At 43.6% G+C, this 26,072-nt stretch overlaps 1 protein-coding gene across 2 annotated transcripts in view; it reads right to left on the bottom strand.

The window, feature by feature from the left end:
• The window catches only part of sdk1a (sidekick cell adhesion molecule 1a), an 897,759-nt gene that overhangs the window by 355,263 nt on the left and 516,424 nt on the right, over positions 1-26,072 (bottom strand). The gene's annotated exons all lie outside the window — the stretch shown is intronic.

The raw sequence follows: 26,072 nt of genomic DNA, 5'->3' as shown, positions 1-26,072 counted from the left end.
GCTGTCCTTGAAATCAAGGCAGCATTTGACCGAGTCTGGCATCAAGGAGCCCGAGTAAAACTGAAGTCAATGGGAATCGGGGGAAAACTCTCCACTGGCTGGAGTCATACCTAGCACAAAGGAAGATGGTTGTGGTGGTTGAAGGTCAATCATCAATGCCCCAGGACATTGCTGCAGGAGTTCCTCAGGGCAGTGTCCTAGGCCCAACCATCTTCAGCTGCTTCATCAATGACCTTCCCTCCAACATAAGGTCAGAAGTGGGGATGTTCGCTGATGACTGCACAGTGTTCAGCGCCATTCGCAACTCCACAGTTAATGAAGCAGTCCATGCCCGCATGCAACAAAACCTGGACGACGTTCAGGCTTGGGCTGATAAGTGGCAGGTAACATTCGCGCCACACAAGTGCCAGGCAATGACTATCTCCAACAAGCGAGAGTCTAACCACCTCCCCTTGACATTCAATGCCATTACCATCGCCGAATCCCCCACCATCAACATCCTGGGGGGTCACCATTAACCAGAAACTTAACTGGACCAGCCACATAAATACTGTGGCAACAAGAGTAGGTCAGAGGTTAGGTATTCTGTGGCGAGTGTCTCACCTCCTGACTCCCCAAAGCCTTTCCACCATCTACAAGGCACAAGTAAGGAGTGTGATGGAATACTCTCCCCTTGCCTGGAAGAGTGCAGCTCTAACACTCAAGAAGCTCGACACCATCCAGGACAAAGCAGCCCGCTTGATTGGCACCCCATCCACCACCTTAAACATTCACTCGCTCCACCACCAGCGCACCATGGCTGCAGTGTGTACCATCTACAAGATGCACTGCAGCAACTCGCCAAGGCTTCTTCGGCAGCACCTCCCAAACCCGCGACCTCTTCCACCTAGAAGGACAAGGGCAGCAGGCGCATGGGAAGTCCACCACCTCCAAGTTCCCCTCCAAGTCACACACCATCCTGACTTAGAAGTATATCACCGATCCTTCATCGTCGCTGGGCCAAAATCCTGGAACTCCCTACCGAACAGCACTGTGGGAGTACCATCACCACACAGACTGCAGCGGTTTAAGAAGGTGGCTCACCACCACCTTCTCAGGGGCAACTAGGAATGGGCAATAAATGCTGGCATTGCCAGCGACGCCCTGATCCCATAAACGAATAAAAAAAAAATCCCTGGCTCAACTGCCTTGCATTTTACTCCTACTAAGCTTCCGGGTCATTTTAAAAACCTTTCCTTCAATCTTTGACACAAATTGAAATTTGTGGCCAGACAGAGACATCAGAAAGAATAACCGACAATGTCTATAATACATAGATACATAGATACATAGAAGATAGGAGCAGGAGTAGGCCATTCGGCCCTTCGTGCCTGCTCCGCCATTCGATGAGATCATGGCTGATCCTTTAATTCAGTATCCCGTCCCCGCCTTCTCTCCGTAACCCTTAACCCCTTTTGCCCGTAGAAATATATCTAATTCCCTCTTAAATATATTTAATGAGCTGGCGTACACTGCCCTCTGTGGCAATGAGTTCCACAGGTTCACCACTCTCTGAGTGAAGAAATTCCCCCTCATCTCTGTCCTAAATGGTTTAGCCCTTATCCTTAAATTATGTCCTCTAGTTCTGTTCTCACCCGCCAAGGGAAACATTCCTTCTGCATCCAGTCTGTCTAGACCTGTCAGAATTTTATACACTTCTATGAGGTCCCCTCTCAATCTTCTAAACTCCAGTGTGTACATCCCTAAACTACATAGTCTCTCCTCATAGGTCATTCCCGCCATTCCTGGTATCAGCCTGGTGAATCGCCGCTGCACCCCCTCCATGGCAAGAACATCCTTCCTCAGATGAGGCGACCAAAACTGTACACAGTACTCGAGGTGTGGTCTCACCAGTGCCCTGTACAGCTGCAGCAAGGTATCCCTGTTCCTGTATTCTAACCCTTTTGCTATGAAGGCCAGCATACCGTTTGCCTTCTTGACCGCCTGTTGCACCTGCATGCTCGCCTTCAGTGACTGGTGTACAAGAACACCCAGGTCTCTCTGTACTTCCCCCTCTCCCAATCTATTGCCATTTAAATAATAATTTGCCCTCCCGTTCCTGCACCCAAGGTGGATAACTTCGCACTTGTCCACATTATAGTGCATCTGCCATTTATCCGCCCAATCGCCCAGTCTGTCCAAATCGCTCTGGAGCTTCCTGGTCTCTTCCTCTGAGCCCACCCCCCCTCCTAGTTTAGTGTCGTCTGCAAATTTGGAAATGCTGCATCCGACTCCCTGATCCAGGTCATTAATGTAAATTGTGAACAGCTGGGGGCCCAGGACAGATCCCTGTGGTACCCCACTTGTTACTGCCTGCCATTCAGAAAATGAGCCGTTTATTCCAACTCTCTGTTTTCTATCTGACAGCCAGTTCCCTATCCACGCCAAAACTTTCCCCTTTATCCCATGAGCCTCAATTTTCCATGCTAATCTTTTATGTGGGACCTTATCGAAGGCCTTTTGGAAGTCCAGGTACACCACATCTACTGGCTCTCCCCCATCTATTCTACCAGTTACTCCCTCAAAAAATTCCAATAGATTAGTCAAGCACGATTTACCCTTTGTAAATCCATGTTGACTCTGTCCTATCCTGTCCCCATTTGCTAAGTGCTCCGCTATTTCATCCTTAATGATGGACTCCAGCATTTTGCCCACAACTGATGTAAGGCTTACAGGTCTGTAATTACCTGCTTTTTCCCTACCCCCCTTTTTGAATAGTGGGGTAACGTTAGCTACCCTCCAATCCATCGGCACTGTTCCCGAGTCTAATGAATTCTGAAAAATCATCCTTAGTGCATCCGCTATCTCTAGGGCCACCTCCTTCAGTACCCTAGGATGCATGTTATCAGGCCCTGGGGATTTGTCCACCTTCAATCCCTTTAGCTTCCTTAACACCATATCCTTAGAGATATTGATTTGCGTCAGTTCCTCCTTTGCCAATGTCCCTATTTTTCCCGATATCCCAGGGAGGTTTTTTGTGTCTTCCTTCGTAAAGACTGACCCAAAGTATGCATTTAGTTGATCTGCCATTTCCTTATTTCCCATTATATATTCCCCCGTATCTGACTGCAATGGACCAACTTTGGTTTTCACCAGTCTTTTCCTTTTGATATACTTATAAAAGCTTTTGGAGTTAGTTTTTATATTTTCCGCCAGCTTGTTTTCGTAAGCTATTTTGCCCCTCTTGATTATGCCCTTTGCCCTCCTTTGCTCTATCTTAAACTGTTCCCAATCTTCCGCTCTGGCGCTTTTTTTGGCTATTTTATACGCCCTATCTTTGGATTTTATGCTGTCTCTAATTTCCCCTGTTATCCACGGTTGAGTCACCTTTTTAGATTTCCTTTTATGCCAGATTGGTATAAACAATTTTTGCAATTTTGTCATTCTATCTTTAAATGTTTGCCATTGTTTATCTACCTCCAGTCCTCCCAGGAACGTTGTCCAATCAGACCTACTCAGTTCCCGTCTCATGGCATCATAATTCCCCTTGTTTAAATTCAGGACCTTAGTCTCTGAGTCAATTTCTTCGCTCTCCATTTCGAGTGAGAAATCGATCATGTTATGATCGCTCTGACCCAAGGGTCCCCGTACAACAAGATTACTGATTAGTCCCTTCTCATTGCACAGTACCCAGTCCAATATAGCCTGTTCCCGAGTTGGTTCCTCGACATATTGATCCAGATAACCATCCCTCAAACACTCAAGGAATTCCTCCTCCTCATTATTTTTACTGATTAGGCTAGTCCAATCTATATGTAAGTTAAAGTCACCTATGATGACAGCTGTGCTCTTATTGCACGCTTCTCTAATTTCCCTCGTGATGCCCTCCCTAACCTCTATTTTACTATTTGGAGGCCTATATACCACTCCTATTAATGTTTTTCGCCCCTCGCTATTTCTTAGCTCCACCCATATAGATTCTGTATTAACTGAGTTAATATCCTTCCTTTCAATTGCATTTATCCCCTCTTTTACTAGCAATGCTACCCCTCCTCCCTTTCTTTTTTGTCGATCCTTCCTAAATACTGAATACCCCTGTATGTTAAGCTCCCAGCCCTGCTCACCCTGCAACCATGTTTCCGTAATCCCAATTAGGTCATAATTATTAACCTCTATTTCCACAGCTAATTCATCTACCTTGTTCCTGATGCTTCTCGCATTAAGGTATAAAACCCTCAGGCTTTTTTTATGCTCACATTTTTTATGAATTAGTTTGGCCCTTTGTTTTTTGTTCCTCACCCTTTTATCATTTATTTCTGTCTGCCTTTCACTTTCCTCTATTTCACTACATAGGTTTCTAGCCCCCTGCCATACTAGTTTAAATGCTCCCGAACTGCTTTATCAAAAATTACCCCGAGAACATCAGTTCCATCTCTGCACAGGTGTAGACCGTCCCTTTTGTATAGGTCACACCTACCACAAAACTGGTTCCAATGCCTCAAAAATTTAAAACCCTCCCTCTTACACCACTGCTCAAGCCACGTATTTAGCCTAACTATCCTGTTCTCTGTACTCTTACTAGCACGTGGCACTGGTAGTAATCCAGAGATTACTACCTTCGAGGTCCTACTTTTTAGCTTGGAACATTTTCTCAATGATGCGAAATTTAAAGCAAGTTTCTGGTATAATTGGAATCTTATGTAATTATTTCCACCAGAAACTAGCAGAACCATAACTTAAACTTACTAAATCTCATGTCCACAAATTGAAAATAGACCCAAACTGGAAGTCATTCTCTCTCATACTCTCAGAACCAGAATAAATGTGATTGATATGACAGGATATGAAAAATAATGAGACACAAATTATGAAAGGGGAATGCTACATGACCAAAGCAAGTAATTTGCTCTGAATTGGGGCAATGTTAAGAAAAACATCCCCTATGGCCTTTGAATTATCTATGGTAGATGAAGAATATTAAAAACCCAATAATTGCCCTGCTTCACTGTTTAAATCGGCACAATCATCTTTGGGATACAGTTTGGAGGCATTCAACTTCAGTTACACACGTTTGACACTGGATTCTGGGAATTTCATAAACATAAAGGGTAATTCCGCAATCCCATCAGGAAGTCATGCTTGAAGGTGAGAAATAGTGTCCAAATTCTCCAGCCTGCGCTCCCTGCAGGTGCGGTATGACGTAATTACCCCTATACTGTAGTAAGTTAGGTCTCGGCATACTGTTACTAGTAAAATAAATAGGTTAATAACACCTGTTATAAAAAGAAGTGTAGTGCACAGAATACAAGTCTGCTAAGTGTTTGTATGGGATTGGCACTGGCTGGAAAATACACCCCTGTATGTCGTTTCATATCAGTTATAGCACTAGCTCAAAACTGTGCCTTGCACCAATTACAGGCATCTACAAAGGTTTTTTTTTATGGAGGAGGGGATGGTGAAAAGTAATTTAAATTGATTTTATAGGCCCTGCTGCATGAAGTGTCTGTTGCGAGCAGGTGTCCCATACATCAAAACAATTGGTTTTTTTTGTGAAGCAACAATTTGAGGCTTTGTTTTCATCATACTGCAAGGTTTTGAGTTCAGAACTGGAAGACGTGAGAACTCAGCCGAAGTAAATTTGTCCAAAAAAATAGAATATTGAAGCCAACAGCAGCTCTGAACTATAGGTAATGTGGAATTAGCCACAGTTTAAAGCACAAAAACTTCCTTAAAGCCCTAAAATATGCCTATGTAAGAAAAATAAAACACTTAATAGGCATAAAAAAACACAATTTACTTTTAAAAGTGCTCCAAAAAGATAGAAACTGATCAAAGCCTGGAAGTCACTGCCGTTTGTAAATATTTAAGTGACAAATAGTAGTTCCCAACATTTGGAAGGACATGCAGGAAGGAAGGGGAGGTGGGGTGGCTATGTTAATAAAGGAAGGAATCACTGTAATACAGAGAAATGATATTGGGTCAAAAGATCAGGATAATGAAACAGTTTGGGTGGAGGTAAGGAATAATAAGGGGAAAAAAACACTAGTGGGCGTAGTCTGTAGGCCTCCGAACAGTGGCAACTCTGTTGGACGGAGTATCAATCAGGAAATAGTTGAGGCTTGTAATAAGGGAACATCTATAATTATGGGGGATTTTAACTATCATATTAATTGGACAAATCAAATTGGGCAGGGCTGCCTTGAGGATGAGTTCATTGAGTGTATTAGGGATGGGTTTCTTGAGCAGTATGTAACTGAACCGACCAGGGGGCAAGCAACCTTAGATCTGGTCCTGTGTAACGAGACAGGATTAATTAAAAATGTCCTAGTAAAGGATCCCCTTGGAATGAGTGACCATAACATGTTTGAATTCCATATTCAATTAGAGGGTGAGAAGGTTGGATCTCAAACAAGCGTGCTAAGCTTGAATAAAGGAGACTATGAAGGTATGAGAGCGGAATTGAGTAGGGTGGATTGGGAAAATAGATTAAAGGGTAAGACGATACATGATCAGTGGTGTACATTTAAGGAGTTATTTTACAACTTCCAAAAAAAATATATTCCACTGAGAAGAAAAGGGTGTAAAAGAAAAGACAGCCATCCGTGGCTAAGTAAAGAAATTAAGGATAGTATTCGACTAAAAACAAGGGCATATAAGGTAGCCAAATCTAGTGGGAGGATAGAGGATTGGGAAAACTTTAAAAGACAGCAAAAAATAACAAAAAGATTGATTAAGAAAGGGAAGATAGATTATGAAAGTAAATTAGCAAAAAATATAAAAACAGATAGTAAGAGTTTTGAAAGTTATATAAAAAGAAAAAGGGTGGCTAAAGTAAATGTTGGTCCCTTAGAGGATGAGACCGGGAAATTAATGGTGGGAAATATGGAAATGGCAAAAACACTGAATGAATATTTTGTATCAGTCTTTACAGTAGAAAACACTAAGAATATCCCAACACTGGACAAACAGGGGGCTAAAGGGGGGGAGGAGCTAAACACGATCAAAATCACTAAGGAAGTGGTACTCGGTAAAATAATGGGACTCAAGGCGGATAAATCACCTGGACCTGATGGCTTACATCCTAGGGTCTTGAGGGAAGTGGCGGTAGGGATTGTGGATGCATTGGTAATAATTTTCCAAAACTCCCTGGACTCGGTAAAGGTCCCAGCAGACTGGAAAACTGCTAATGTAACACCCTTATTTAAAAAGGGCAGTAGACAGAAGGCTGGAAACTATAGTCCGGTTAGCCTAACATCTGTGGTAGGTAAAATTTTGGAGTCCATTATTAAGGAGACAGTAACAGGACATTTGGATAATCATAATTTAATAGGACAAAGTCAGCATGGTTTTATGAAGGGGAAGTCATGTTTGACAAATTTGCTGGAGTTCTTTGAGGAAGTAACATATAGGGTGGATAAAGGGGAACCAGTGGACGTAGTGTATTTAGACTTCCAAAAGGCATTTGACAAGGTGCCACACAAAAGATTATTGCTTAAGATAAAAAATCACGGGATTGGGGGTAATATTCTGGCATGGATAGAGGATTGGCTATCTAACAGAAGGCAGAGAGTTGGGATAAATGGTTCATTCTCAGACTGGCAATCAGTAACTAGTGGTGTTCCGCAGGGGTCAGTGCTGGGTCCCCAACTCTTTACAATCTATATTAACGATTTGGAGGAGGGGACCGAGTGTAACATATCAAAGTTTGCAGATGATACTAAGATGGGAGGGAAAGTAGTGAGTGAGGAGGACATAAAAAACCTGCAAGGGGACATAGACAGGCTAAGTAAGTGGGCAGAGATTTGGCAGATGGAATACAATACTAGAAAGTGTGAGGTTATGCACTTTGGCAGGAAAAATCGTAGAGCAAGTTATTATCTTAATGGCAAGAAACTGGAAAGTACTGAAGTACAAAGGGATCTGGGGGTCCTGGTGCACGAAACTCAAAAGGTTAGTATGCAGGTGCGGCAAGTGATTAAGAAGGCCAATGGAATGTTGGCTTTCATTGCTAGGGGGATAGAATATAAAAATAGGGAGGTATTGCTTCAGTTGTACAAGGTATTGGTGAGACCGCACCTGGAATACTGCGTACAGTTTTGGTGTCCATACTTAAGAAAGGACATACTTGCTCTCGAGTCAGTACAAAGAAGGTTCACTCGGTTAATACCGGGGATGAGGGGATGGACATATGAGGAGAGGTTGAGTAGATTGGGACTCTACTCATTGGAGTTCAGAAGAATGAGAGGTGATCTTATTGAAACATATAAGATTGTGAAGGGGTTGTATCGGGTGGATGCGGGGAAGATGTTCCCGATGATGGGTGAAACTAGAACTAGGGGGCATAGTCTTAGAATAAGGGGCTGCTCTTTCAAAACTGAGATGAGGAGGAACTACTTCACTCAGAGGGTGGTAGGTCCATGGAATATGCTGCCCCAAAAAGCTGTAGAAGCTACATCATTACATAAATTTAAAACAGAAATAGACAGTTTCCTAGAAGTAAAGGGAATTAAGGGTTACGGGGAGCGGGCAGGAATTTGGACATGAGTCTAGGTTCGGATCGGTCATGGCCCTGTGGGTAGCGGAGCGGGCCCAGGGGCCGTGTAGCCTGATCCTGCTCCTATTTTGTGTGTCTAATTCTGTTAGATTCAGGAGATGGTTCTGTGATAGTGGATTGGCGGTTAGGATCAGATCAGCCATGATCTTATTGAATGGCGGAGCAGGCTCGAGGGGCCGATTGGCCTACTCCTGCTCCTATTTCTTATGTTCTTATAATTCTGTCCACAAAACCAAGCCTGCACAAATAGGAGTTAAAAGGGAAGGAAGGGTAAATTCTGAGAGACCTTGCTGGCCGTGCAGGTCGGAAAATCAGGCATGCGACAGATTTGCAACTCAGATTTCTCATGGGCGATTTGGAGGCAAAGACTGAGGCCTTTCAGAAATATGTAAATTACCTGTTTACAGGTCGAATTTCAAATCTTGGGGCAAGGCTCCACTCAAAGCACAAGCCATGCCCATAACAAATGACTACATGAAGAGTCCTGGGAACTGCCCTGCTAATATAGGTTTTCTACAGTTTTATGGGTGCTTTCTACTGCAGATGGCTTTTTTTCCCCACTTGTAAACTCCTCTCTCTGTATTTTGTTGGTTAGTCTACCGTTTTTGAGTTTCTTTCCTGCCCAGTCGCTTTTTCCCATTATTCTCAATTGCTGTTGGCATTTATGGTGTGACTCTGCAAAGCTGGGGAAAGGGCGCTTGCAGAGAATGTGGCTCAGTTATAGGGCAGCAATATTGTAGTCCCAAAACGGTAGCAAGGGGAATTTGAAGAGGAGGTGCGGGGGCGGGTAGTAGCACTTACAACTCTACAGGATCAAAGGGAGCAGTGTGGCTCACATGTCTCCACTGTGAACAATTAGTCCACTCTTCTGCCATCACCACAACTTACCCTGTACGGGCAAACTATAGCTCCTTGAGAGCTGCCGCCTTTGCTGAGATTTTATGTTTTCCAGCCACATGTGAAACTTGCCCAGAGTGTTTGGTCACATGTGCCAGCATCCTATTCAAAGTAGGGACAGAGATTCTTATCACAAAGTATGATGGAAGCCATCCCAAGTTGTTGGTGCAGATGCTCCTGTGCCATGGGCTAGCATAGCCTCATTTTTGCCAGGATCGCAAAACTGGGGCGGAAAAGTCTATTTCCCCATTTCTATAGAAGAAAATAATACACTTACGATAAAATTTAAAATTTAAAAAGAAGTTTAAGAAGACCACAGAGTTGATCTTCCACTCTACTGGTCCATGCAGGCCAAGTTGATTACAGGGAACGTTCCTGTGCATTTGGGACGGGCTCCCAATGCAAACAGCAGGGCACATAACGTCAAATGAGCTGCCTAACTCCAGGAAACCTGTAGCTTAGTTTCTCAGAGCCATTGCAGCTCTCAGACTGAAGTTGCACCACCACCTGCTTCCCTAAAAAGGGGAGGTATTTTGAACCAAACATATGCCTTTAAACTTTCCTATCCTGCTTAAGTTAAAACCATTACAAAACCAAGTATTAAAGATTATAGAATGCCCAGAAACGAATGGTAACTGGATCAGTATTTTAAACACCATTTTATAAATTGTTGCCATGACGCATCAAATAGAGGCACAATAGTGCTCCAAACATATGCTACTTTTAGCTAGAATTCCCTCCCAGTACTTGTATTTCAGACAACCTCAATGCAATTGCAACAGATGAAATATACATGTGGACAATGTATTTCTACTGAAATAAGAATAGTGATGTGGCAACTCCTGAATTAAAAATATATGTTTTTGTGAAACTGGTAGAATGTCAGTGTTCATACATTCTATTCACCATCATCGAAATATAGAGAATTAAATGTTCTTATTTAGTATTTACAGTTGTTATAGCGTGGCTGCACCATAGTCTGTAGAAGAAAAAGAATGCTCCATGGGTGCTTCTTTTTATAATAGAGTGGATTTTTCAAGTCATTGCCTACAGCATGGCACTTGAACCTCCATCTACAGTTTTAGGTCCATTGAAATCAAATGGATGGAAAATCTACCCTAATGAGTCTTTATTTCTAGATGTGGTCCATGTATTTTACTGTATAGTTCATTACTTTTTGTTATGCAAAACTTTCCAAAATGATTGCCATCAAACATATATCCAAATTGTTTGTTGTTCAGTCTTGTCCGCATCAGTCTACTATACAGGATAGAGATTTTCCTGCAATGTACTGTAAAAAATAATCTAGTAATCCTACAGGTTTTACATCAAAAATCTGCTACTGAGGTTCTACATCATAAAATCAATAACATCCATTTTGTCTTACGCCATAAAATCAATAATACCCTTTGTGCTACGTCACACTGCATTTTTCATCTTCACAGCATCAGAGCAAGAAAATTTACAACCTTATATATTTTATGAACAATAATGGACACTTCTCAGTGAATTTCAGACAGAAATCCAATCTTGGGGTTTCACTGACAAACATAAACCACTTGAGATTTGCCTTCATGGTTTATGATATCATCTCAGCCCCGAGATTGGATTACTTTCTCGTAATTCACAGAGGAGTATCGGTTATCTTTTGTTATCTAATTCTTTATCTTCAGCACCGACTTCTAGTTGGCTTTGGTTTTTTGCTTGGAGTTTCTTTGGAAATGCAGTGTATGTAATTCAGGAACACAAACAGTTGCTTGCTCAGTTTATGGTCTGATACTTTCACCTCACTGTAGGCTGTATTCTTGGCCATCAGAGCATCTTCAGAGAAATGAAGAATTGATTCATTATGATACTCAGTTAAACTGGAATTATTTCCTCAGGATTTCGTGACTGTCCAGTTAGTTCTTGTTAAACAATGATGAATATTGACATATCCTGCCCCTTTTTTTAATGCATACACTGTTTTCTGCACTACTGAGAAACTCCTCCATTTCTGCCTTACTTAGCAAGCCAATATTCTTTTTCTCCAAAGTAGCTATGCCACTTGTATTGACATTGTGACTGGGGTCGCTACTTAAAGCAGATTTCAACTGCAGGTAACATCGCTTCCTCATTGGCTATGCAGCTATTTTTTCGTAGTTCAGCAGAAGATTACTCCATTAATAGATCCATACCTAAATCAAATAACATGTCAAAATGTTTTCCGGAAAGGTTTTCATAATTTTAAAGCACTAATACAATTACTTATTCTGTAGAAACGGTATCAGTTAAGTGAAAAGAGATTACATTTCTAATGTACTATGCACAGTCCCTTTAAGTTCTACATTGCAAATAAGTTATAGATTTTTACATGAGTTTTGTTTGGCAAAGGATGGATTTTGTGTTGTGCTTTTAACAACAGACCTTTTTAGTCTCATTCCAGGAGTTAAACATATATGGGCTAGAAATTCGGCTCCTTTGCACCTGTCGTTAGCTCCTTGAGGGGGGGGCACTAATGGGGCGCAAAGGGCTTATCGCCCAGGGGGGTGGGGGCGCGTGAAAAAAGCGCCTCCCGAGAACTTCACTGGGGCGCCGCAACCCCTTACAGCCCCGCGGTGGAAATTCGGCTGCGCCCCGCGAGGCTGCCACGGGCAATGTCAGTGCCAGCCTCGCAGATCGCAAACCGGGCTAACCTCCGCTTGCGGGGCGGTATTTAAAGAGGAGGTGCGGCTGCGACCCGTGCCGCCATTTTTCTTTTTTTGGTCGACCTCCAGGTTGACCCTCCGTGGTAGGCCGTGGCGTGGTCCTGGCTGCTATCGCGCAGCCCGGCACCGTTTATCGGTGCTGGGCTGCGGCACCACACCACCCTGGAGGACCACTGTGGGCCATCGGAAGCCCTGCAGAGTGCGCAACGGCCCTCCTTTTTAACTGAAGGGGATGGGCGTCGAAACGCAGCAACCCTCCGCGGAGCGCCGATCGCGCCCCGACATCACCTCGGTTACCGCCCCACCAGGAAGTGGAGCGCCCGAGATTGCGCTCCACTTCTTATGCGGGACGGTACTGCCGCGCTGGGCCCTAAATGTCCAGCCTTAACTCGGTTACCGCCCCCAAACGGGGCGTAACCGAATTTCGCGCCCATAAACTAGGATAGCACTGAGGAAATGCTGCTCATCAAAGGTGCCATCTTTTGGTTAGGATGTTAAACCGAAGCCATAAATGCTTGTCACAGAGGTTTAGGTAAACTTTAAATAGTACTATTTCAAGAAGATCAGCTTCCTCGCCAATATTCACCCTCAACTGAAACCAAATGCAGATTCAGTGATAATTTATCTCATTGTTGGTTTTAGGATCTTGCTGTGTGCAAAATGGCTGCTTCTTTTGGTTACATAACAATCAGTGTACTTCAACGTAATTGATTGTGGGTTAAGCTTTTAGATGTTTGTGAGAGATACGATAAAAATGTGTCAGTCTTTCGATATACACACATTTTTGATGTAAATCAGATTGCTGGTTGTATTGAGATATTAACCAATACAGATGTTCTAAGAAAAAGGATAAGGGGCTAGAAATTCCACATGGTGAGTTGCACTGCTTTTACACCAATGGAAAAAGAATTGTGCCTGCTGATGATCGAGAGAGGTATTTACACCAGAGTTTCCTGAATCAATGAAGGCACAAATCCAAGGCCCAGTGGAATGTCAACATCTGGAATTGATCTGCTTGATACTGCCATCTCTCAGGACAGCAGCATATGCCAGTTCTCCGACCTTCTCTCTCAAAACACCATACTAGTGGAGTGTAGCAGGAGGCACCAGGCACCCGGGAACAATCTCCAGTGATGCTGCCAGCAGTGACATCCTGCCAGACGCAAGCTACCATGAGGGAAACGTCATCTCAGTCCCACGACCCGCTTGTAGAACATGAGCAGCCAACCACCACTTGCATTGTGGCTTTCAGTTTCACAGAGAAGCACTAGAATAGGTAAAAGGAAGGCGTGTTTAGCCACCTAGGGGAAGCACAGTGTTAGGAAAAAGTAAGCTGGTTTGTGTTCACTTTGAACTTTGCTGTAAGAAAACAGAATGTGCACTTATATCCTATTTTGTTATTCATGGATGTTAGGGCCATGCAGGAAAGGGTGCACTTACTTGGTGCTGAATTATTCAATCGGATGATGATTATTGGCATGGTCACACAGGGACAAAGGGGACTAATGGATTGTCGTGTTCTAGGATGGACACTAGATTGAAGGATTGTTCCTATATTTGAAGGAGGTAGGGCACTGGTGTCAAAGGTAGGCTGTGTTAAACAGAAGAGAAGTGATGAGATGTGCAATGATGCCCCTTGCAGCAGTCACTGAGGATTCCTCTGATAGAAGGCTTTTGTCATTCTCTCCTCCGTGTAAAACTAGCAACCCTGTAAAACTGGATTACTCTATCTCACTGTGATGCCCAAGGTGATGAATTCCCCAGGTCTTTTGTAAAATGTTACAGTCACTTAATGAATGCTGCCTGTACTACATCCTGACTGATACGAAAGAGATCCTTCTGGTTGCCTGAAATTAGCCTGTGCCATAAAAGTTGAGTGCAGTCATCACCTTCATAACCTCAAAGAGAGCAGTGCGGAAAGATGTCTGTGGTTGCAGGTCCTCATGCAGTTGGTGGCAGAGCTGCCCTTTTGCCTCTTTGGTGAAGTGCAATCTCTTTTGACACATCTCCTCAGGTGTTGCCTGTATATTCTATGGGAGCGGGGTGATAATATGTAGCGGGATGCATTCTCCTTAAATGCTGCGTGACTCTTTAGCTCCAACTTAGGCTGCTCCTGCTCTTCCCTGAAAATGCCCATAGGGAATACTCCTAAGAAATGCACATTGTGAGTGAGGGGAGTGGGACTGAAAATCTTTCAGACATCTCATAACATCAGAAGCGGGTCCAGGTCTGTGTAGGCAGAATGCCAAAAGACCTCGCTGCAAAAAGTCATTCCCAGCTGCAGAAATCGTGAGTGAAACTCTTCACAATGTTTAGGCTTAAATCCTTAGCTCCGCTTGTCCACCAATCCTGGAAAGAGCTGCACCTCAGCCTAACTTACCCCGAGTGCTTTGTGAGTGTAAAAGCGGAAAACTCACAGCTGCAGTGCTACTGGCCCCCATTATAATGCATGTAAATGAGATAAGAACATAAGAAATAGGAGCAGGAGTAGGCCATTCGGCCCTTCAAGTCTGCTCCGCCATTCAATGAGATCATGGCTGATCTTCTACCTCAACTCCATTCACCAGCCCTATCGCCATATCCCTTGATGCCCTTACTAATCAGAAATCTATCGACTTCTGTTTTGAATATACCCAATGACTGAGCCGCCACAGCCCTCTGGGGTAGAGAATTCCAAAGATTCACCACCCTCTGTGTGAAGAAATTTCTTCTCATCTCAGTCCTGAATGGCCTACCCTTTATCCTGAGGCTGTGACCCCTGGTTTTAGATCCCCAGCCAAGGGAAACACTCTCCCAGCATCCACCCTATCAAGCCCTGTAATAATTTTGTCTGCTTCAATGAGATCCCTTCTCATTCTTCTGAATTCAAGAGAATACAGGCCTAGTTTACTCAATCTCTTCTCATACGACAGTCCCGCCATCCCAGGAATCAATCTCGTGAACCTTCGTAGCACTCCCTCTATGGCAAGTATATCCTTCCTTAGGTAAGGAGACCAAAATTGTACACAGTACTCCAGGTGTGGTCTCACCAAGGCCCTATATAATTGGAGTAAGACTTCTTTACTCCTGTACTCAAATCCTCTTGTAATGAAGGCCAGCATACCATTTGCCTTCCTAATGGCTTGCTCAGGATCATTCAGATCACTCAGGACTCGGCAGGCAGATCGCATCAGGGGCCAAAGAATGCAAGAGACTTCAGGAGGGATCAATTTTGGGATGGAGAATCGGCATAAGCTGCTTCCGCCCCATTTGGAGCCAAAAAGGTTAATTACCCCAATTATATGCTGGAATTATGGCGAAAACAGCATGAAATTTCTAGGCCAAGATTTAAAATCGCTCTTCATTACAGAATTCTTACTTACTTTTGTGGTAGGTTCACTCTTACACAGGACTTACCTACTTATTTTATAAGTGGAAGGTTTTTCAGTGGGAAAAAAAACTTCATTTATGCCAAATAATAGATGGCTAGGGAATGAATCACAAAACAAAACAAAAAATTGGGGTTTGGTGCTTCTACAAGCACAGACAATGGTATAAATGTAAATCTGAAAAAGGAAAACAAAACCCAAAACATCCTACCTAATAGAGGTTTTCAAGGTGAGAAGAGGCTTTGATGGCATAAAGAAAATTATTCCCTCTGGCGAGTGGTCAATAACCAGAGTCATAGATTTAAAATCATTGGCAAACGATCTAGAGGGAAGATGAGGAGAATTTTTTTCACTCAGAGTGTTTTTGGGATCTGGAACGCTTTACCTGAGAAGGTGATGGAAGCTGATTCCATAAATAATTTTAAAAGGCAGTTGGACAGGTACTTGAGGATGAGGAACTTACAGGGTTACGGCCAAAAAGCGGGGATGTGGGACTAAACACGACTGCTCTTTCACAGCACAGCTGAGCCAGCACAGGGACAACAGGCCGAATGGCCTCCTTCTGTGCTGTAAATTTCTATGATTCTACCTTCACTATTTACGAGTCTTGGTGCAATTACTTGGCAGCATTCAGTACAAACATACTGACCAATTTGCAAACTCTAAGGTAGCATTGAACTTTAAAAAGAAAATGAAGCGCTTTACATTTCTCAATTACAACCAACGAAAAGGGTTTAATCCCCTTGTCATGCATGGATACTGTGCCAGTAACTGAAGGGGCTTCCCTTTCCACTTTATACCAATTAAGCATATATACCCATATAATGGTGATAACACTTTTAGTTTAGCATGTTTCTGCGCAATAAATTCAGCCACAGAAGCCTTTATTCATGGCACAGTGTAAGGTCAGAAAATTCTGAAGTGTGCTTTTGTGAGCTAAATGACATTGGTCTCTTGAGCCTGCTAATCAAATTTGTGAATCATTTTCAAAGGTTCAATGTGGAAATATTTTATGGATTTTAACAGATTAATGCATTATGGTTTGGCTCGACATGAATCAATTTGTAACACCTTTAAGGTACTTTATCCTATATCCTGGGCTTTTAGTCTCACTGAATTCTGAAGTATGATGATTGTAGCGGAACTTCAGCTCTTGTGCCACCCCTTAAATCGTTATTAAAAAGTTGCTCAGAGCTATTTACAGGCTGCATTGTGCAAGGTTTCTACAACACTGAAGATTAGAACTAGAAAGAAAGAACTTGCATTTATATAGCACCTTTCATGACCTCAGGACGTCACAAAATGCTTTACAACCAATGAAGTACTTTTTGAAGTGTTGTCACTGTTGTAACTGTTGTAATGTAGGAAATGTGACAGCCAAATTGCACACAGCAAGGTTCCAAAAACAGCAATGCGATAATGATAATGATAATTTAGTAATGTTGTTTGAGGGATAAATACTGGCCAAAACACTGGGAAAAACTCCCAGCTCTTCTTTGAAATAATACTGCACTGCAGCCTAGATTTTGTGCTCATGTCTGTCGAGTGGGACGTGAAACCACAACCTTCTGACTCAGAGGCAAGACTGAGCCACAGCTGACACCACATTCCACAGTGTTGGAGAATTCAACTTTATTACTCAGTCAAAGCAGGGAAAACTCTTAGATCAGGCTCTTAATGGCTTTATCCTTCAGAAAGAACAGGAAAAACATCTCCACCTACTCTAATATTATTTTGGTATCAAGGAAATCTCATCCTCCTCCACAAGGTAGCATTTTTGGAGTGGAAAAGGAGGTTTCCTGTTGAAGATATTTAACAATATTTGAAAAATGTTACAGCATGCCCAATGAAAAAGCTGTGCATGGGGGTTAAAAGTCTCTACATGAATTTCAGTGGCTGGAAATGCTTTCTTGAATCTGTCAATAAAACTGTCCAATTAAGCTCCTTAAATGATGCATGGATCTAACTAAAGAGGTTAACTGTAAGATTCCCCATATTAAACAAGTATCCATGTGAGAATTTGTCATCACCTGGCTATTCACAGCTGAACCTGACCAATCCTGAGCAGGCATCCAATACTGTATTGCTCAACACACAGAGGTCAATGGATGGTGAACAACAGCAGAAACCCTGACTGGTTCGCTCCTTCTCCAGCTTTGTCAGGTTGAGATCAATCGAAGCACCTCCAATCCAGTGGATACCAGTTAACTCATCAGAGACCTTCCTGCTCCATATGGCTCAAAGCCAAATCACATGGTGCGTTTGCCCATTGAGCCATCTGGAGGTTGGTTCCTAGTGACCAAAAGTAAGCCAGTGACCAAAAAAAATGCTATATTTCAGTACCCGTCCTTGGAAACAGGAAGAACATGGCATCAAAAGACCAGTTACTACATCGTGCCAAATATTTGTTAATTCTCACTTTGGAATTAAAAAAAATATAAGGGTGGGATGAGGAAGAGTCACTTTTCTCCACAAGTACTCAAGAATACGCCGGAATAAATCTATTATTAAGACTTCATCCCAGTGTACTCCTTTAAATTTACTTCCAATCATTTCTTATCATTTCCAAATAAGCTTGTCCATGCCTCAGAAGGGGTGATAATTATATGAACTCAGAGAGTTGCCCACATATGTTTCCTGACCACTTAATGACGATGATACAACAATTAAGCAAAAAAGTAAATTGTCTGAGGATCACATTAAATGAGCTTGGTTTCCATATTTTCAACATCATATTTTTTGAAGAGTCAGAATTGTTATAATTGCCTGCACTTGTGTCAAAGTCAAAAGCAAAATAATGAAAACTGCACTTATTTCTAGACCTTGGCATCACTTGACAACAGGATAGCATTCTGGGGGAATATCTGATGAGGAGAGAAGGTCGCAGCCAACAGCAACAGAGCAATCTAGCCACAGAGTGAAAGTGTAATGGTTGTTCTAATGGATTATAGGCAGCTACCCTTTCTCTGAGATACCACATCACAAAATACAACGTCAAGCTGTCTTTAACAGTGAAAATGAAGATGAAAAAAGTACTGTAGTAATTCATGTTCCTGTGAAGCTCCTTGTGATGAGTTTGCTGGCAAATGATTCAGTGTTGTAACTGTGCATATTAAATTCTGCTGTTGGGCTACAGTTTTTCTAGCTAGTCACTCCAGGTTCTAAACACCACAGAAATCACTGCTTGTGGCAAACTCCAAGGAACTTCCCCAAAATATGAACTTTTTTTTTAAAGACTCCAACAATTCAATTAATGTTTGCAAAATTAAGTCTAGTGCAGTTAAAACCTTCAGTGAATTGCCTTCCTCAGAAAACAAGTTACTGATTTGGATGCTGATTTATCGAATGGTATTAAAAATATATCCTCGTACATGAATAAATCAAAGCCAGATTATTCTGAGTTGGTTAGAGATGCGTGTGTGTGTGTTCATTTATCTATATTGTTTTATATAGAGCATGCACTTCCTGTGCTTACAAGATGGTCTCATCACGCTAGTTCCATCATACCATATATTGGCCTAGAAATTGGGTTTTGGCTTAGCCAGGGCTTTAGCGCCGGAAATTAGTGCCGGCGCTAAGTCCCCTGCGCGCGCCAAAAATTCAGTGGCGCCGCGCCCAAACGGCTGCCGGCGCTACTGAAGGGTCTTAGCGCCTGGAAAAGGGCGCTAACTGCCGTTTCGCGCCGCAATTCCGGCGCTGCGGCACCCGATGCGGTGCGGCAGGCTGGGGAAGTGCAGGCCTCCTCCTTCCGTTAAGGAGGAGCTGCCTGCACCCGGCCGCGGCCCGCGCAAACCTCCTCAAAAATGAGCCCGGCACCTCGGACAAGTGCCGGGCTTGCATCTGTTCCGGGGGGGGGGGGGGGGGAGAAGTCCGGGGAGGGAGCTGCGGGCAGGCGGCCGGCGGGAAAGCGGCTGGCCGCCGCACCTCCTTAAAGCGCCGGCGCAGACTCCGGCAGCACTCGTTTGCCGGAGTCTTAGTTGCGGCTGCCACTGGCGAGGCGGCCGCAACTGAATTTCGGCTTGGGGCCGGGTTACCACGGCAACCGGGACGCTGCGCACACCGATGACGTCATCGGTGCCGGCGCAGCGCTACCGGTCTACCGCCGCGGAAGGGCCCCAGGCAATTTAGGAACCGGCGCCAATTGCAGCGCTAGGCCCTCTAGCGCCGCAAAATCGGTGCTAAGGGCACTGAATTTCTAGGCCATTATGTTTAAGCTTCTGAGCTTTCAATTTCTCTTATGCTTACATTATCCTTATCTTTTAGCCATCCCAGCTCTTGAGATTTGTTTCTCCAAACTACCTATACCTCATCACATATACAATCTAGCTGTGTAACCGCTGCTTTAAAATTTTATGGGATAAAAATTAAAAGGTCAGCTCATGGGATCCAGGGCAATTTGGCACATTGGATCCAAAATTGGCTTAGTGGCAGGAGGCAGAGGGTGATGGTTGAAGGTTGTTTTTGTGACTGGAAGCCTGTGTCCAGTGGTGTACCGCAGGGATCGGTGCTAGGTCCCTTGCTGTTTGTAGTGCACATTAATGATTTAGATATGAATGTAGGAGGTGTGATCAGTAAGTTCGCAGATGACACGAAAATTGGTGGAGTGGTAAATAGCGAGGAGGGAAGCCTCAGGCTACAGGATGATATAGACAGGTTGGTCAGATGGGCAGAACAGTGGCAAATGGAATTTAACCCTGAAAGGTGTGAGGTGATGCATTTTGAGAGGACTAACAAGGCAAGGGAATAAACAATGAATGGTAGGACCCTAGGAAAGACAGAGGATCAGAAGGACCTTGGTGTGCATGTACATAGATCCCTGAAGGCAGCAGGACAGGTAGATAAGGCGGTTAAGAAGGCATATGGGATACTTATATTCTATGCCTCGTCTAATGAAGGCAAGAGCAGGGAGGTTATGATGGAGCTGTACAAAACGCTAGTTAGGCCACAGCTGGAATACTGTGTGCAGTTCTGGTCGCCACACTATAGGAAGGATGTGATTGCATTGGAGAGGGTGCAGAGGAGATTCACCAGGATGTTACCTGGGCTGGAGCGTTTCAGCTATGAAGAGAGACTGGACAGGCTGGGGTTGTTTTCCTTAGAGCAGAGAAGGCTGAGGGGGGACCTGATTGAGGTGTACAAAATTATGAGGGGCATAGATAGGGTAGATAGAAAGGAACTTTTCCCCTTAGTAGAGGGGTCAATAACCAGGGGTCATAGTTTCAAGGTAAGGGGCAGGAGGTTTAGAGGGGATTTGAGGAAAAACTTTCTCACCCAGGGGGTGGTTGGAATCTGGAACTCACTGCCTGAAAGGGTGGTAGAGGCAGGAACCCTCACAACATTCAAGAAGCATTTAGATGAGCATTTGAAACGCCATAGCATACAAGGCTACGGACCAAGTGCAGGAAAATGGGATTAGAATAGGTAGGACTTAATGGCCGGCGCAGACACGATGGGCTGAAGGGCCTCTTTCTGTGCTGTATAACTCTATGACTCTAGCTGTGGCTCAGTTGGTAGCACTCTCACCTCTGAGTTAGAAGGTTGTGGGTTCAAGAGGCTTGAGCACAAAATCTACACTAACACGCCAATGCAGTACTGAGGGAGTGCTGCACTGTAGGAGGTGTCGTCTTTCTGATGAGACCCCGTCTGCCCTCTCAGGTAGATGTAAAAGATCCCATGGCACTATTTTGAAGAAAAGCAGGAAAGTTTTGCCCTGTGTCCTGGCCAATATTTATCCCTCAACCAACATCACTATATATTTAAAAAATTGCTCTGGTCATTATCATATTGTTGTTTGTGGGACCTTGTTGTGCACAAATTGGCTGGCGTGTTTCCTACGTTACAAGTGACTACACTTCAAAAGCACTTAATTGGTTGTCAAGCTCTTTGGAACATCATGAGGTTTTGAAAGGTGCTATATTTTACTTTAGTATAAAGAAGTTAAATAAGAGAGATAACAAATACAATAAAATGGCCTGGAATTTGCAGTCAACGGCGAAGTGATGGTGATCGCCGCTGACATTGAAGAATGCTGCTCACAAAGATCTCGCAATCTCTGTGGCGAAAACTTTAGCTTTCTCGATGGTAAATTGATGGTAGCACTGTCAAAAGAGGATCTCAGCATAGAGCAGCATGATGTCATCAAGTTGTCTGAGCAGCCAATCACATTGAAGAATTCTCATAGACAGCAAACCAGGAAATAAAAAGCACTGATTATCAATTTACTTTTTAAAATGTTACAGTGAAATAAAGATTGGGACATACACATGGGGTTAAACAGAAGCAGAAATATCAAACAAACTTTAAAAATATATTTATTATTTTAAAAATCTAGTCATTTTTTTTTATCATAATGGAGACATTTGACATTCCACAAATATAAAATTAGTTTTTCAGGGCCAGAACGGTTGTTCCGCAGTCAATATGCCGTTAAACCCCAGTTACACCTATTCCAACAAGGCTCAACGTTTTACGGGGTGTTTAACAGCGATATTAGAGCGGAAAAGCTTAAGTTTTCGTCAGTTTAACTGATTTCACTGATTGTTGGCTATGGGGAGTTCCACAACGCAGACATTAAATAGTTCTATTTCGGTGCTTTTTATGAATTGTATAATGGTGAGTTGCAGGCAGATACTGTAGTTCCCATCATAAAATTTAAGATGATGTAACAATTTGGTAGAATATGGTTCTCCTTTAAATGAAAAAATGAAAGAAAAAGGAGAACTTAAAATGAAAGAAAAATATACCTGTGTTAGCTTGATAGCCTATGATGAGACAGCATGAGATGCTCTTGTAAATGCTCATTAGTGAAAAAAATCAAGAGAAATCAACCCTGTTATATCACTTTCCATGTCCTGTTTGCTAGTTAACTATTTTTATTTTTAAACTTACCATCATGTAGTCTGCAGAGAAGTAATGATCTGAGAATTTTATTCATGTATGCTTATACTTTATGACCTGTGTTGCCTTTTTGAACCACATCACAGCAACACTAAAGAGCCATTCGTCAGTCACATTAAACATCTTTGTGTGTGTGTCTCTATGAAACCACTCAAATTGGCAATGTTTTCAAGAGTAAATTATATTCTCAGTAACTCTCCACCCCTAAAAGAGTCTATAAGAATGTTAGCACAGTTTTATTTTAGCAACAATGCAACTTAAACTTTTAATAATGGCAGTGAAGTAAATAAAATAAACAAATGTAGAAAGCAAAAATAGCATTTTTTTAAACTCCTACTATAGCATTAATGTTTTATAAAATTAAGCATAAATCACTCTCTGCTCTTCACCATGCACTGTTAATATGCTATAGCTGAAACTTGATAATGGATTAAATTTGTCAGAGTTATAATGACAAGAGAATGAAGTATTGACTCAAATTCGCAGAAGACCTTCTCAAAACTAAGCTTTAATTTTTATTGTATACTTATGATGCGAGCCAATAAATACTTTAAAAGAAAGCTGACTAAATGATATATTTGCAAGGCTTATGGAAATAATCCAATTCCTTTTGAAAGTAAAATTAATCAAAAATGTGTGTTAGGTACTTAAGTCTTTCCAAGAATGCTATAACTCTATGTCATCAATCATATCATCCTGTGTAGGGAACATGGGGATAAGAAAGAAATAAATAACTTGCATTTATATAGTGCCTTCCATGACCTCAGGACGTCCCAAAGCTTTTTACTGCCAGTGAAGTATTTTTGAAGTGTAGTCACTGTTGTAATGTAGGAAATTTGGCAGCCAATTAGTACACAGTTAGCTCCCACAAACAGCAATGAGGTGTGACCAGATAATCTGTTTTAATGTTTTGGGCATGGCTGCCAATAGTAGGACAAAGGAAGGGGCAGATTTAATAACAGGTGAGAGTAAGAGGAATGGAGATTTTGGGGGGATGGTTGTACGGCTGGAGGAAGTTACGGAGATGGGGTGGGGCGAGGTCATGAAGAGATTTAAACACAAGGATAAGAATTTTAACTTTGGGGCATGGGGGGAACGGCAGCCAATGTAGGTCAGCGAGGACAAGGGTGCTGGAGGTTGGTGCAGGATAGGATACAAAGAGCAGGGTTTTGGATGAGCAGAAGTTTATGGATGATGGAGGACGGGAGGCCTGCCAGGAGAGCATTGAACAGTTGCGTCTAGAGGTTGCAAATATTGTTTTAGCAACAAATAGACTGAGGTGGGGCAGAGGCACATAATGGGAGCTGGAAATAGGTGGCCTTTGTGATGGAGAGAATACGGGGTTGAATAGGATGCCAAGGTTGCGAATAATTTACTTCACCACGAGACAATCGCTGGGGGAGGGGGAAATGGAATCGGTGTAAAGAGTTCGGAGTGTGTGGCGGGTGACAAAGACAATGGCCTAGAAATTCACTTGGGCGCGGGCAGCTCGCTCGCGCCCAAAAGTTAGCGCTGGGCGGGGAGGCATTAGCGCACGCCGTATATTCGTCTTCTGCGCCCCAATTCGGAAGCGGGCACTATACCAGGGTGTGCCCGCCTCCGTTTGGGGCGCTGCAACTGAATATCGGCGCGCTAATTGCCGCAGCGCCACCCGATGCAGTGCGGCAGGCTGCGGTACTGCAGGCCTCCTCCTTCTCTTAAGGGGGAGGTGCCTGCAACGGCCGGAGCCCCGATCGCGAGTGCCGGCAAAAGAGCCCGGCATAACGGAGAAGTGCCGGGCTCCACGGAAACCAGCCGGCAATGCCGCGGGGGGGGGGGGGGTGGAGGAGGCCGGGGAAGGAGGTGCGGGCAGGCGGCCGCCGAAAAAGCGGCCGGCCGCACCTTCCGCTTTAAAGCGCCCCACTATGGCAGCAGGACGGCCCCGTTTTCTGGTCGCTGTTTGCGCCCGTTTCGGAGGAGGCGGCCGCAAATAAATATGGGGATCGGCGCGGTTTCGGGGCGTTACGGGCCACCGCGCACACCGATGACGTCATCGGTCCCGGCGCAGCGCTAATGGCTACCGCCGCCAATACCGCTGCACTCAATTTCCGCGCTACCACCCCGCCGGCGCAAAAGACCTCTTTAGGCGCTAAGTGGGCGCAAGGCCCACTGAATTTCTAGGCCAATGGCTTCGATCTTACCAATGATTATTTGAAGGAAATTGCGGCTCATCTGAAATTGGATATCAAACAAGCAATGTTACAGCACAGAGGCAGTGGAGGGATCGAAAGGGGTGCTGGAGAGGTAGTGCTGGGTGCTGTCAGTGTTCATGTGGAACTTGAACCCATGTCTGCCAAGTGCAGCATATAGACAAGGAAGTGGAGACGACCAAAAATAGATATTGTGGACTTTGGAGGTAATGATGCTGGGGGGGGGGGCGGGGGCGATGAGAAGTCATTGTTGGAAATATTCTGGCTATGACAGGCTGGGCAAGAGTGGAACCAACCGAGACCAGTCCCAGTGAGTTGGCAAACAGAGGAGAGGTGTTGGAGGAGGATAGTGTGGTTGACTGTGTCAAAGTTTGAAGAGAGGTTGTGGAGAATGAGGCGGGATAACGCACCATGGTCACGGTCACAGTCACAGAAGATATCATTTGTGACTGGTTAGGCTGTTTCAGTGTTGCGGCAGGAACGGAAACCTGATTGGAGATTCAAACAGGGAATTGCGGGAAAGCTGGGTATGGATTTGGGAGGTGACAATATATTCAAGGACTCTGGAGAGGAAGAGGAGATTGGGGATGGGGCTGTAGTTTACAAGGACAGAGGATTCATGGGTAGGCTTTTTGAGATGGGGTGGTCAGCACTTTAGTGGGAATGGGGTCAAGGGAGAATGAGGTGGGTCTCACGGATGAGATGCGCTTAGAGAGGGTATGAGCAGTGGTGGGAGAGAAAGAGATGCAGGTTCAGGACTTGGGCAGGGGGAATCGTGAAGAAGGTTTGGCTTAGTGGGCAAGTAGAATAGGGGAAGCAGCAGAGGCAGCTGAACGAATGGTCTCAATCTTAGTGACAAAGAAATCCTTGAGCTCTTTGCACTTGTTGGAGGTGAGAGTAGAGAAGGCAGCAGAGAGGGGTTTATGGAAAATGTTGCTTGTAGAGAAAAGAAGCTCTTTGCTCTCCAGGATAATCTTGGAGTAGTAGGCAGTTTTAGCAGAGGAGAACGAGACTCTGGTGCTTGTTGTGGTCCATTCAGATCTGGTGGAAATGCTACTTTCAAAATGATAGCTGAGTTTAATTTTAGAAGCTATCAAAATTATAGGCAGGGATGTCACCCTACAATTATGAGCAGCAAATTAAATGACTATTCAGATAATTCATCAAAATTATTTTACAGTACTTTGTCTTCACTGAAATTAAAGCATAAAGTAACTACCAAGATAAATTAATTTGCTTACAAGTCACATAACCTTTAGTAATGTGACCAAATTTCTATTACAGCAGTTGTTTAAAAATATGTCTACCTATAAAATAATAGTCAGGGATTTTAAATGCAACTCCAGCTTTTACCTTGAGAGAATGATAATTGTGAGAACATAATTTCACTCAGAGATTATGGCCACTACTGTCCTTGAGTTGCTGTTCGTGGGTATAGTCAAGATTATAATAGCCTCCAAAATTATGTTGACTTGCAATGGAATAATTATAGCACTGCTAA

This window comes from Somniosus microcephalus, chromosome 11 (assembly GCF_052327205.1).
Source record: "Somniosus microcephalus isolate GS21.2 chromosome 11, FLI_Smic_1.0, whole genome shotgun sequence".
NCBI classification, from domain to species: domain Eukaryota; kingdom Metazoa; phylum Chordata; class Chondrichthyes; order Squaliformes; family Somniosidae; genus Somniosus; species Somniosus microcephalus.
The sequence above is the reverse complement of the archived record's forward strand: the minus strand, read 5'-3'. Positions and strand labels throughout refer to the sequence as shown.